Genomic DNA, 12,064 nt, shown 5'->3' with positions numbered 1-12,064 from the left:
TGGCGCTAGGGTTTGTGCGAGGTGGCGATGTGGGAGAAGGATTTTGACCGCGATGTGATGTGTATTTATAAGGAAAGGGATAACACAGCGCAATTACGCAGGTGCCCCTAGCGGTTCACATTTGAGGGACACGTGGCAAACATGCAACACATTGGAAGTTGTTCCATGTTCCCACACACGCCTGGACTGTTGGCTGGTCGTTCCGGCTTCTTCGGCTTTCAGGCAATAAGGATATAGCATTTAAAATAGATTCAACCTTTGTCTCTGTATCTTCTACTGACAAGGATGCAGAGAAGACATTTGACAGTTTCAATAGAATGCATATGATTTGGATAGATAGAATTTGAGATAGAAGCATAGAAGAGGTTAGGGTCTGATCACATTCACTTAGATCAAAATATTCAAGTAAGAAGGCTTAACTATAAGTGAATGCTGTAGAGGACAGAACACAAATATATGTATATATCTGAATAAGACCAAATCAACATTGTGAAGATAAGCATGAAGTCAAATCAATGTTGAAGACAAATCAAATGCGAACTATGCAAATGAGATGCCCAAAGAAACACTTCAAACAAAGATTTGGTGGTGGCGTTACCCACCGTATAGGAAGTATTAGACCCAGACATGGTGCACAATTATCGTGGCGCTCCGAAGTCAAATTCCGCATTAATGGATTCACACTTAGAGTGTATGTCTTCATTGATTGAAGACATACTTGACTTTGTGTGTTGCACATCTAAGTCATCAATATGCATAAGTGTTAGGATGTGTGTCCAATTACAGGACATTTGAGGATTCTAAGATATTTAGCTCACACCGCAACTTGAAAAAACTTTTCTCATCCAAGGGCTTTGTGAAGATATCTGCCAATTGCTCTTCAGTGTTGACGTGAATGATATCAATATCTTCCTTCATGACATGATCTCTGAGAAAGTGATGACGAATTTCAATGTGCTTTGTCTTCGAGTGCTGAACTGGGTTGTTGGCAATCTTGATGGCGCTTTCATTGTCGCAGTAGAGTGGAACTTGCTTCAGATGGATGCCATAGTCCTTGAGAGTTTGCTTCATTCATAGAAGCTGAGCGCAGCAAGATCCAGCAGCAATGTATTCAGATTCAGCAGTTGGGAGAGATACACAGTTCTGCTTCTTTGAAGACCAACAGACAAGTGATCGTCCCCAGAAAGTGACATGTGCCTGAAGTGGACTTGCGATCAACCTTGTCACCAGCATAATCAGCATCCGACAATCCAACTAGATCAAACTCTGAGCCCTTTGGATACCATAATCCTAATGTTGGGGTGTAAGCCAAATATCGAAGAATTCGCTTCACAGCTAATTGATGTGATTCCTTTGGTGCCGCTTGGAATCGGGCACACATGCAAACACTAAGAATGATATCTGGCCTAGATGCACATAAATAAAGTAAAGAACCAATCATGGAGCGATATACCTTTTGATCAAACTCTTTACCATTGGCATCAGGACCCAGATGACTTTTGGTTGGCATTGGCATCGTGTACCCTTTGCAATCTTGCATTCCAAACTTCTTCAGGCAGTCTTTGAGGTATTTCTCTTGAGATATGAAGATGTCGTTGCTTTGCTGTCGAATTTGAAGACCTAGGAAGAACTTCAGCTCACCCATCATAGACATCTAATATTGCTCTTGCATCATATGTCCAAACTCATCGCTGTATTTCTGGTTAGTGCAACCGAAGAAAATGTCATCCACATAAATCTGGCACACAAACAATTCTCCATCATATGCCTTCGTGAAGAGAGTGGGATCCAGGGAACCAGGTTTGAAGCCTTTGCTCTTCAGGAAGTCTTTCAATGTGTCATACCAAGCACGAGGGGCTTGTTTGAGGCCATAGAGTGCCTTTTGAGCTTGTATACCATGTCAGGATGTTTTGGATCTTCAAATCCAGGTGGTTGTGCAACATACACTTCTTCTTCAATCTTGCCATTGAGAAAAGCACCCTTCACATCCATTTGGTATTGGAGGATGTTGTGATGGTTGGCATAGGCCAGCAGTATGCGAATGGCTTCAAGCCTAGCCACGGGAGCGGATGTTTCATCGAAGTCAATCCCTTCAACTTGAGTGTATCCTTGAGCAACGAGACGAGCCTTGTTTCTGACAACTTGACAATGCTCATCTTGTTTGTTGTGATAGATCCATTTTGTGCCTATGATATTGTGCTTGCGAGGGTCAGGACGCTTTACCAATTCCCACACATTGTTTAGCTCGAACTGTTGAAGCTCTTCTTGCATAGCTTGAATCCATTCAGGTTCCATGAAGGCTTCAGCAACTTTCTTGGGTTCAGATATTGAGACAAATGCAAAGTGCCCACAGAAATTTGCTAGTTGCGTTGCTCTTGAACGAGTGAGTGGACCAGGTGCATTGATGCTATCAATTATCTTCTCAATCTGTACTTCATTTGCAACACGAGGATGAGCTGGACGAAGATTTTGCTCTTGCTAATCATTGTCTTCATTTTGAGCATTGGCTTCAGGCTGAGCATTGTCTTCAGGTTGATTAGGCGCTGAAATGATAAGTTCCTCTTCAGCCTGTGCCTTAGAAGATATGATTTCTCCAGTTCCCATAAGCTTGATTGATTCACTGGCAGGGACTTCATCTAGCACATTTGGCAGTTGCTCTCTTTGCGAGCCGTTAGTCTCATCGAACCGCACATCCATAGTTTCAACCACTTTATAGTGAAAGATGTTGAAGACTCTGTAGGAGTGTGAATCCTTTCCGTAACCAAGCATAAAACCTTCATGTGCTTTCGGTGCAAATTTTGATGTGTGATGTGGATCCTTGATCCAACACCTAGCACCAAACACCCTGAAGTAGCTTACATTTGGCTTCTTACCAGTCAGGAGCTCATAGGATGTCTTCTTCAGAAGCTTGTGAAGATAAACACGGTTGATGACATGGCATGCAGTATAAATGGCTTCGGGCCAGAACTTCCTTGGAGTCTTGTATTCATCAAGCATCGTCTGAGCCATCTCAATGAGTGTCCTGTTCTTGCGCTCCATGATGCCATTCTGCTGAGGTGTATATGGAGCAGAGAACTCATGAGTGATACCCAATGTATCAAGATAAGTGTCGAGGCCTGTGTTCTTGAACTCTGTGCCGTGGTCACTTCCGATGTGCTTAATCTTGATGCCATAGTTCGTCATGGCACGATTGGCGAAGCGTCTGAAGACATCCTGCACTTCATTCTTGTAGAGGATTATGTGCACCCAAGTATATCTTGAATAATCATCAACAATAACGAAGCCATAGAGGCAAGCAGTGGTAGTAAGAGTAGAGTAGTGAGTAGGGCCAAATAAGTCCATATGTAGCAGCTCGAAGGGTTGAGATGTCGTCTTGATTGTCTTCGAGGGATGCTTGGCCCTCGTCATCTTCCCAGCTTCGCAGGCACCACACAGATGATCCTTCTTGAACTTGACGCCCTCGATGCCTACGACGTGTTTCTTCTTCGCGAGAGTGTACAAGTTCCTCATGCCAGCATGCCCTAGCCTCCGATGCCAGAGCCAACACTCTGAAGCTTTTGCTAGAAGACATACGGCCAACTGTGGTCCTGCTGACAAATCTACCATATATAGATCATCTTTCCGATACCCTTCAAAGACTAGAGACTTGTCAGATTCCATCAGAACAAGGCAACGATATTTCCCAAATATCACAATCATGTTCAAATCACAAAGCATTGAGACAGACATTAAGTTGAAACCAAGGGATTCAACAAGCATTACTTTATCCATGTGCTGATCCTTTGATATTGCAACTCTACCTAGACCCAATACCTTGCTTTTACCAGTGTCAGCAAAAGTGATGTGACTTTTGTCAGATGGTAAGGTCGAGTCCATGAGAAGACTTCGATCACCAATCATATGATTAGTGCATCCACTGTCCATAATCCATTCTGAAGCATGTGGTGTCATACCCTACAGTACAGTTAGGGGGATAGGCTTCACCAAGGGTATTGTGAAGCATAAACATTTGACGAACAAGCAGATTATCAAAGCTCAGATCCAAGTTAGGGCTGATAGGATGATTGGAAAGTGATACAGGAACAAAATACATAGTAAGACCATTTGGGCATTTTATTTTGCACCCTACAAGATGTTTTAGGTCCCCAACATAAGCATCGGATGCCTTTGATTTCCGGCTGGAGACCTTTCCCTGCAAAAGAAAGTTAATTTTTCTTAACCACCCACATCTTCAGGGGTGGCTTAGAAGCAATGAGTCTAAGTGCAGCATCTGAGAACTTCGGCTTTGGAGCCCTAGCAAATAGCCTTGCAGGAGATGAATAATATTCATATGAATAAGCAGAAAAGTTTTTGGTTTTATGAACATAGCAGTTTGAAGAAACACGCTCATATTCATAAGTCTGAGTATGATTTCCCTGCAAAACATGTTGGGGAACGTAGTAATTTCAAAAAAATTCCTACGCACACGCAAGATCATGGTGATGCATAGCAACAAGAGGGGAGAGTGTCGTCTACGTACCCTCATAGGCCGTAAGCGGAAGGGTTATAACAACGCGGTTGATGTAGTCGTACGTCTTCACGATCGACCGATCTTCAGTACCGAACGTACGGCACCTCCGCGTTCAGCACACGTTCAGCTCGGTGACGTCCCGTGAATTCACGATCCAGTAGAACTCGAGGGAGAGTTTCGTCAGCACAACGGCGTGGTGATGATGGTCATGAAGCTACCGACGCAGGGCTTCGCCTAAGCACCGCTACGATATGACCGAGGTGGATTATGGTGGAGGGGGGCACCGCACACGGCTAAAAGATCAATGATCAATTGTTGTGTCTATGGGGTGCCCCTGCCCCCGTATATAAAGGAGCTAGGGGGGAGGCGGCCGGCCAAGAAGGAGGGCGCGCGAAGGGGGGAGTCCTACTCCACCGGGAGAACGACTCCTTTCCTAGTAGGAGTAGAAGGGGGAAGGGAAGGAGAGAGGAGGAAGGAAAGGGGGGCGCCGCCCCCCTCCTTGTCCAATTTGGACTAGAGGGGGAGGGGGCGCGCGGCCTGCCCTGGCCGCCCCTCCTCTTCTCCACTAAGGCCCATTAGGCCCAATATACTCCCCGAGGGGGGAGGGTCCGGTAACCCCCAGTACTCCGGTATATGCCCGAAACCTCCCGGAACCCTTCCGGTGTCCGAACATAGTCGAACAATATATCAATCTTTACGTCTTGACCATTTCGAGACTCCTCGTCATGTCCGTGATCACATCCGGGACTCCGAACTAACTTCGGTAAATCAAAACACAAAAACTCATAATACCGATCGTCACAGAACTTTAAGCGTGCGGACCCTACGGGTTCGAGAACTATGTAGACATGACCGAGACACGCCTCCGGCCAATAACCAATAGCGGAACCTGGATGCTCATATTGGTTCCCACATATTCTACGAAGATCTTTATCGGTCAAACCGCATAACAGCATATGTTGTTCCCTTTGTCATCGGTATGTTACTTGCCCGAGATTCGATCGTCGATATCTCAATACCTAGCTCAATCTCATTACCGGCAAGTCTCTTTACTCGTTCTGTAATGCATCATCCCGCAACTAACTCATTAGTCACATTGCTTGCAAGGTATAGTGATGGGCATTACCGAGAGGGCCCAGAGATACCTCTCCGACAATCGGAGTGACAAATCCTGTACTCGATCTATGCCAACTCAACAAGTACCATTGGAGACACCTGTAGAGCACCTTTATAATCACCCAGTTACGTTGTGACGCTTGGTAGCACACAAAGTGTTCCTCCGGTAATCGGGAGTTGTATAATCTCATAGTCATAGGAACATGTATAAGTCATGAAGAAAGCAATAACAGTAAACTAAACGATCAAGTGCTAAGCTAACGGAATGGGTCAAGTCAATCACATCATTCTCCTAATGATGTGATCCCACTAATCAAATGACAACTCATGTCTATGGCTAGGAAACTTAACCATCTTTGATCAACGGGCTAGTCAAGTAGAGGCATACTAGTGACACTATGTTTTGTCTATGTATTCACACATGTATTATGTTTCCGGTTAATACAATTCTAGCATGAATAATAAACATTTATCATGATATGAGGAAATAAATAATAACTTTATTATTGCCTCTAGGGCATATTTCCTTCAGTCTCCCACTTGCACTAGAGTCAATAATCTAGATTACATAGTAATGATTCTAACACCCATGGAGTCTTGGTGCTGATCATGTTTTGCTCGTGGAAGAGGCTTAGTCAACGGGTCTGCAACATTCAGATCCATATGTATTTTGCAAATCTCTTTGTCTCCCACCTGGACTTGATCCCGGATGTAATTGAAGCGTCTCTTGATGTGCTTGGTTCTCTTGTGAAATCTGGATTCCTTTGCCAAGGCAATTGCACCACTATTGTCACAAAAGATTTTCATTGGACCTGATGCACTAGGTATGACACCTAGATCGGATATGAACTCCTTCATCCAGACTCCTTCATTTGCTGCTTCTGAAGCAGCTATGTACTCCGCTTCACACGTAGATCCCACCACGACGCTTTGTTTAGAACTGTACCAACTGACAGCTCCACCGTTCAATGTAAACACGTATCCGGTTTGCGATTTAGAATCGTGCGGATCAATGTCAAAGCTTGCATCGACGTAACCATTTACGACGAGCTCTTTGTCCCCTCCATAAACGAGAAACATATCCTTAGTCCTTTTCAGGTATTTCAGGATGTTCTTGACCGCTGTCCAGTGATCCACTCCTGGATTACTTTGGTACCTCCCTGCTAAGCTAATAGCAAGGCACACATCAGGTCTGGTACACAACATTGCATACATGATAGATCCTATGGCTGAAGCATAGGGAATACTTTTTATTTTCTCTCTATCTTCTGCAGTGGTCGGGCATTGAGTCTGACTCAACTTCACACCTTGTAACACAGGCAAGAACCCTTTCTTTGCTTGATCCATTTTGAACTTTTTCAAAACTTTTTCAAGGTATGTGCTTTGTGAAAGTCCAATTAAGCGTCTTGATCTATCTCTATAGATCTTGATGCCCAATATATATGCAACTTCACCGAGGTCTTTCATTGAAAAACTCTTATTCAATTATCCTTTTATGCTATCCAGAAATTCTATATCATTTCCAATTAGCAATATGTCATCCACATATAATATTAGAAATGCTACAGAGCTCCCACTCACTTTCTTGTAAATACAGGCTTCTCCAAAAGTCTGTATAAAACCATATGCTTTGATCACACTATCAAAACGTTTATTCCAACTCCGAGAAGCTTGCACCAGTCCATAAATGGATCGCTGGAGCTTGCACACTTTGTTAACTCCCTTTGGATCGACAAAACCTTCTGGTTGCATCATATACAACTCTTCTTCCAGAAATCCATTCAGGAATGCAGTTTTGACATCCATTTGCCAAATTTCATAATCATAAAATGTGGCAATTGCTAACATGATTCGGACAGACTTAAGCATCGCTACGGGCAAGAAAGTCTCATCGTAGTCAACTCCTTGAACTTGTCGAAAACCTTTCGCAACAAGTCGAGCTTTGTAGACAGTAACATTCCCGTTAGCGCCAGTCTTCTTCTTGAAGATCCATTTATTCTCTATGGCTTGCCGATCATTGGACAAGTCAACCAAAGTCCACACTTTGTTCTCATACATGGATACCATCTCAGATTTCATGGCCTCAAGCCATTTTGCGCAATGTGGGCTCACCATCGCTTCTTCATAGTTCGTAGGTTCACCTTGGTCAAGTAACATGACCTGCAGAATAGGATTACCGTACTACTCTGGTGCAGATCTTACTCTGGTTGACCTACGAGGTTCGGTAGTAACTTGATCCGAAGTTTCATGATCAATATCATTAGCTTCTTCACTAATTGGTGTAGGTGTCACAGGAACCGGTTTTTGTGATGAACTACTTTCCAATAAGGGAGCAGGTACAGTTACCTCATCAAGTTCTACTTTCCTCCCACTCACTTCTTTCGAGAGAAACTCCTTCTCTAGAAAGGATCCATTCTTAGCAACAAATGTCTTGCCTTCGGATCTGTGATAGAAGGTGTACCCAATAGTTTCCTTTGGGTATCCTATGAAGACACATTTCACGGATTTGGGTTCGAGCTTATCAGGTTGAAGCTTTTTTTACATAAGTATCGCAACCCCAAACTTTAAGAAACGACAACTTTGGTTTCTTGCCAAACCACAGTTCATAAGGCGTCGTCTCAACGGATTTCGATGGTTTTAACATGAATGCAACCGTCTCTAAAGAATAACCCCAAAACGATAGCGGTAAATCAGTAAGAGACATCATAGATCGCACCATATCTAGTAAAGTACGATTACGACGTCCAGACACACCATTTCGCTGTGGTGTTCCGGGTGGCATGAGTTGCGAAACTATTCCGCATTGTTTCAAATGTAGACCAAACTCGTAACTCAAATATTCTCCTCCACGATCAGATTGTAGAAACTTTATTTTCTTGTTACGATGATTTTCCACTTCACTCTGAAACTCTTGAACTTTTCAAATGTTTCAGACTTATGTTTCATTAAGTAAATATACCCATATCTGCTCAAATCATCTGTGAAGGTGAGAAAATAACGATACCCGCCGCGAGCCTCAATATTCATTGGACCACATACATCAGTATGTATGATCTCCAATAAATCTGTTGCTCGCTCCATTGTTCCGGAGAACGGCGTTTTAATCATCTTGCCCATGAGGCATGGTTCGCAAGTACCAAGTGATTCATAATCAAGTGATTCCAAAAGTCCATCAGTATGGAGTTTCTTCATGCGCTTTACACCAATATGACCTAAACGGCAGTGCCACAAATAAGTTGCACTATCATTTTCAACTCTGCATCTTTTGGCTTCAATATTATGAATATGTGTATCACTACTATCGAGATTTAATAAAAATAGACCACTCTTCAAGGGTGCATGACCATAAAAGATATTACTCATATAAATAGAACAACCATTATTCTCTGATTTAAATGAATAACCGTCTCGCATCAAACAAGATCCAGATATAATGTTCATGCTTAACGCTGGCACCAAATAACAATTATTCAGGTCTAAAACTAATCTGGAAGGTAGATGTAGAGGTAGTGTGCCGACCGCGATCACATCGACTTTGGAACCATTTCCCACGCGCATCGTCACCTCGTCCTTAGCCAATCTTCGCTTAATCCATAGTCCCTGTTTGGAGTTGCAAATATTAGCAACAGAACCAGTATCAAAAACCCAGGTGCTACTGCGAGCATTAGTAAGGTACACATCAATAACATGTATACCACATATACCTTTGTTCACCTTGCCATCCTTCATATCCGCCAAATACTTGGGGCAGTTCCGCTTCCAGTGACCAGTCTATTTGCAGTAGAAGCACTCAGTCTCAGGCTTAGGTCAAGACTTGGGTTTCTTCTCCTGAGCAGCAACTTGTTTGTTGTTCTTCTTGAAGTTGCCCTTCTTCTTCCCTTTACCCCTTTTCTTGAAACTGGTGGTCTTGTTGACCATCAACACTTGATGCTCCTTCTTGATTTCTACCTCCGCAACCTTTAGCATTGCGAAGAGCTCGGGAATTGTCTTATCCATCCCTTGCATATTATAGTTCATCACAAAGCTCTTGTAGCTTGGTGGCAGTGATTGAAGAATTCTGTCAATGACACTATCATCCGGAAGATTAACTCCCAGTTGAATCAAGTGATTATTATACCCAGACATTTTGAGTATATGTTCACTGACAGAGCTATTCTCCTCCATCTTGCAGCTGTAGAACTTATTGGAGACTTCATATCTCTCTATCCGGGCATTTTCTTGAAATATTAACTTCAACTCCTGGAACATCTCATATGCTCCATGACGTTCAAAACGTCGTTGAAGTCCCGGTTCTAAGCCGTAAAGCATGTCACACTGAACTATCGAGTAGTCATCAGCTTTGCTCTGCCAGACGTTCTTAACGTCGTTAGTTGCATCTGCAGCAGGCCTGGCACCCAGCGGTGCTTCCAGAACGTAATTCTTCTATGCAGCAATGAGGATAATCCTCAAGTTACAGACCTAGTCCGTGTAATTTCTACTATTCAACTTTGCTTTCTCAAGGAACGCATTAAAATTCAACGGAACAACAGCACGGGCCATCTATCTACAACAACATAGACAAGAAAAATACTATCAGGTACTAAGTTCATGATAAATTAAAGTTCAATTAATCATATTACTTAAGAACTCCCACTTAGATAGACATCCCTCTAGTCATCTAAATGATCACGTGATCCAAATCAACTAAACCATGTCCGATCATCACGCGAGATGGAGTAGTTTTCAATGGTGAACATCACTATGTTGATCATATCTACTATATGATTCACGCTCGACCTTTCGGTCTCAGTGTTTCGAGGTCATATCTGCATATGCTAGGCTCGTCAAGTTTAACCCAAGTATTCTGCGTGTGCAAAACTGGCTTACACCCGTTGTATTTGAACGTAGAGCTTATCACACCCGATCATCACGTGGTGTCTCGGCACGACAAACTTTCGCAACGGTGCATACTCAAGGAGAATACTTATACCTTGAAATTTAGTGAGAGATCATCTTATAATGCTACCGTCAATCAAAGCAGAATAAGATGCATAAAGGATAAACATCACATGCAATCAATATAAGTGATATGATATGGCCATCATCATCTTGTGCCTTTGATCTCCATCTCCAAAGCACCGTCATGATCACCATTGTCACCGGCGCGACACCTTGATCTCCATCGTAGCATCATTGTCGTCTTGCCAACTATTGCTTCTACGACTATCGGTACCGCTTAGTGATAAAGTAAAGCAGTTACAGGGCGATTGCATTGCATACAATAAAGCGACAACCATATGGCTCCTGCCAGTTGCCGATAACTCCGTTACAAAACATGATCATCTCATACAATAAAATATAGAATCATGTCTTGACCATATCACATCACAACATGCCCTGCAAAAACAAGTTAGACGTCCTCTACTTTGTTGTTGCAAGTTTTACGTGGCTGCTACGGGCTGAGCAAGAACCATCCTTACCTACGCATCAAAACCACAACGATAGTTTGTCAAGTTAGTGCTGTTTTAACCTTCTCAAGGACCGGGCGTAGCCACACTCGGTTCAACTAAAGTTGGAGAAACTGACACCCGCCAGCCACCTGTGTGCAAAGCACGTCGATGGAACCAGTCTTGCGTAAACGTACACGTAATGTCGGTTCGGGCCGCTTCATCCAACAATACCGCCGAACCAAAGTATGACATGCTGGTAAGCAGTATGACTTGTATCGCCCACAAATCACTTGTGTTCTACTCATGCATATAACATCTACGCATAAACCTAGCTCTGATACCACTGTTGGGGAACGTAGTAATTTCAAAAAATTTCCTACGCACACGCAAGATCATGGTGATGCATAGAAACGAGAGGGGAGAGTGTCGTCTACGTACACTCGTAGACTGTAAGCGGAAGCGTTATACCAACGCGGTTGATGTAGTCGTACGTCTTCACGATCGACCGATCTTCAGTACCGAATGTACGGCACCTCCGCGTTCAGCACACGTTCAGCTCGATGACGTCCCGCGAACTCACGATCTAGTAGAGCTCGAGGGAGAGTTTCGTCAGCACGACGGCGTGGTGACGATGTTGATGAAGCTACCAACGCAGGGCTTCTCCTAAGCACCGCTATGATATGACCGAGGTGGATTATGGTGGAGGGGGGCACCGCACACGGCTAAAAGATCAATGATCAATTGTTGTGCCTATGGGGTGCCCCCTGCCCCCCTATATAAAGGAGCTAGGGGGGAGGCGGCCGGCCAAGGAGGAGGGCGCGCCAAGGGGGGAGTCCTACTCCCACCGGGAGTAGGACTCCTCCTTTCCCAGTAGGAGTAGGAGAAGGGGGAAGGGAAGGAGAGAGGAGGAAGGAAAGGGGGGCGCCGCCCCCCTCCTTGTCCAATTCAGACTAGAGGGGGAGGGGGCGCGCGGCCTGCCCTGGCTGCCCCTCCTCTTCTCCACTAAGGC

This window comes from Triticum aestivum, chromosome 6D, assembly GCF_018294505.1.
Source record: "Triticum aestivum cultivar Chinese Spring chromosome 6D, IWGSC CS RefSeq v2.1, whole genome shotgun sequence".
Taxonomy (NCBI): Eukaryota; Viridiplantae; Streptophyta; class Magnoliopsida; order Poales; family Poaceae; genus Triticum; species Triticum aestivum.
This window is presented reverse-complemented; position numbering follows the sequence as displayed.